This window comes from Sarcophilus harrisii, chromosome 4, assembly GCF_902635505.1.
Source record: "Sarcophilus harrisii chromosome 4, mSarHar1.11, whole genome shotgun sequence".
Classification (NCBI taxonomy): Eukaryota; Metazoa; Chordata; class Mammalia; order Dasyuromorphia; family Dasyuridae; genus Sarcophilus; species Sarcophilus harrisii.
Window position 1 is genome coordinate 54,864,379 of NC_045429.1, and position 2,563 is coordinate 54,866,941.

Below are 2,563 nucleotides of genomic sequence, written 5' to 3' on the forward strand. Positions count from 1 at the left end.
CATATACTTTTATATATCTATAACATATAATTTATGTATATACAATATGTCTACTTTTAGTTTTATATAATAGTATATATTACTATATTTAATGATCATACATGTTTATATATATATACAATCATACAATTCTACATTATCCCTGTTGCAAAAGAAAACAGATCAAAACAAAAACCAAGAATAAGTTTATTTAAAAGTATACTTCAATAAGCACTCAGACTTTGTTATATATAATATAACTATTATAGACCATATAGATTATGTATATCACATATATGTATGTATATGTATGTATATATGCATATACAAAGTAATTCAAATCAGGCAATCAACAAGCATTTATTTACCTTCTACTATATAGCATACATTGTGCTTAACGATTAGGATAAAAAGATAAAGCAAAATAATCTCTATCTATCTCAAGCATCTACAATTCTATCAAAGAAAACAGTATGTACAAATACTTGTATACCTCTAGTATATGTATAATGTATGGCTATATATATAATATATCTAGTAGTTATAGTTTATATAATAGTATACATTAATATGCATAACAATCATATATGCTTATATATGTATAGTCATACATTTCTAAATTATTCCTTTCGCAAAAGAAAATAGACCAAAACAAAAACCAAGAATCATATAGATTTATTTAAAGATGTGCCTCAATAAACACTCAGACTAAAAATTATGTATAGTATAACTAATATATATAACTGTTATAGATAATAGATATAGATTATGTATACATTCTCTTTACATGTATATGTGCACATATGAATGTATATATATATGTATACACACACACATAAAGTAATACAGGTCAGGCAATCAACAAGCATTTATTTAGCACCTATTATATAACACACATTGTACATAATGATTACAATAAAAAAATAAAAGTAAAATAAGCCCTGTACTTTAAACTTCAATAATTCTATCAGAGGAAACAGTATTCACATATACTTGTGTATAAGTCTATTATGTACACACAAACATATGTAAATTGAAAGTAATACAAATTAATCCATCAATAAGCATTTTTAACCACTTACTATGTGCCTAACACCTGCTAACTTTTAAGGATACAAAGAAAGTAAAAGATGGACTCTCCTCTCCAGGAGCTCATAGTGACACGTTTGTGCAAACAACAGTTATTGAACAGAGCAAAGGCCCTCCCATTAAGGAAAGATTGGGCAAAGCTTCTTTTTAAAATTTTTTTTTTTATTATAGCTTTTTATTTACAAGATATATTGCATGGGTAATTTTTCAGCATTGACCCCTGCAAAACCTTCTGTTCCAACTTTTCCCCTCCTTCCTTCCATTCCTTCCCCTAGATGGCAGGTAGATCAATACATGTTAAATATGTTAAAGTATATGTTAAATACAATATATGTATACATGTCCATACAGTTATTTGGGTAAAGCTTCTTGCAGAAGTCAAGTGCACTATTCACTAGACCAACCTGCCTCTAGAGTGACTTGTCCAAGATCACACAATAACTATCAAAACGAGGACTTAAAGACAGATTTTCCTAAATGTCATGCCCAGAGATTTATTTTGTTTTGTTTTTCTTACAACAACACATTGCCCTGAGTAAAGACTGAAAACATGGCCCACAACAGGGGAACTGCTGCCTTCCTGCCTACAATAATACTTTTAGTCATTAGATACAAGGTTATAGGCTAAAAGTGAGGCATCCAATGACAGAACTAGAGGATTCCACTTTCTCTCATCTTTTCCTTTCTTAGGGTTTTTTTTTTTTTTTAGTACATACGCTATTTATTCTTTCTCAATTATATGTAAACAATTTTTTAAAAATTTATTGTTGCAGTACCTTTTTAACGGTACCAGGGAATCCTGGGGGAGGGTGAATTGTAAAACACCTGGCCTCCAGACAGTGGGGCCAGAGTAAATATTTTTACACAAGTATTTAGCAAACATATTGTTACACAAGTATTTAGTAAATACTTTCTACATAACTAATACTGTTCTGGTGATGAGATTACAGAAGCAAAAATAAAATAGTCCCTCCCTCGAAGAATTTGCATTCTAATGGGGAAATTATTTCAAGCATAATTATGAAGAAAATACATATAAATATATCCAAAGTAAATCATTCAATCCAAGGTAGTTGGGGTGAGAGGGCACTAGCAACTGAAGAATCAGGATTAACCAAGATTCTCTTAGACTGTCTGCCACTGACTGTTGAATAGATGTGACCTCAGAGCAGAGATTTATTTTCCTCTCCCTTGCCTTCCCCACCTCCTCAGCTTTCCATTTCCCCTGCCTTGTAGTTCCACTAACTGCCCAGTGAGAAGCCAGGTCCAAGAGATGACAAGCCCAGAGACCCTGGGGACCCCTCTTAAACAGGAACTTTACTTGAAGGAGATTTTCAAAGCCATCAAGATCATCTCTATCTCTCTTGCGGGCTCCTGGGAGAGTGGCTTTCATTTCAAGTTGTCACTATTTTCATGCATCTCTTTCAGAAGGATTTCTTCTTTGTGAATTGCAGGTGGCAGTTAACTAGGTGGTTTTAAATTTATCTCAAAGGAA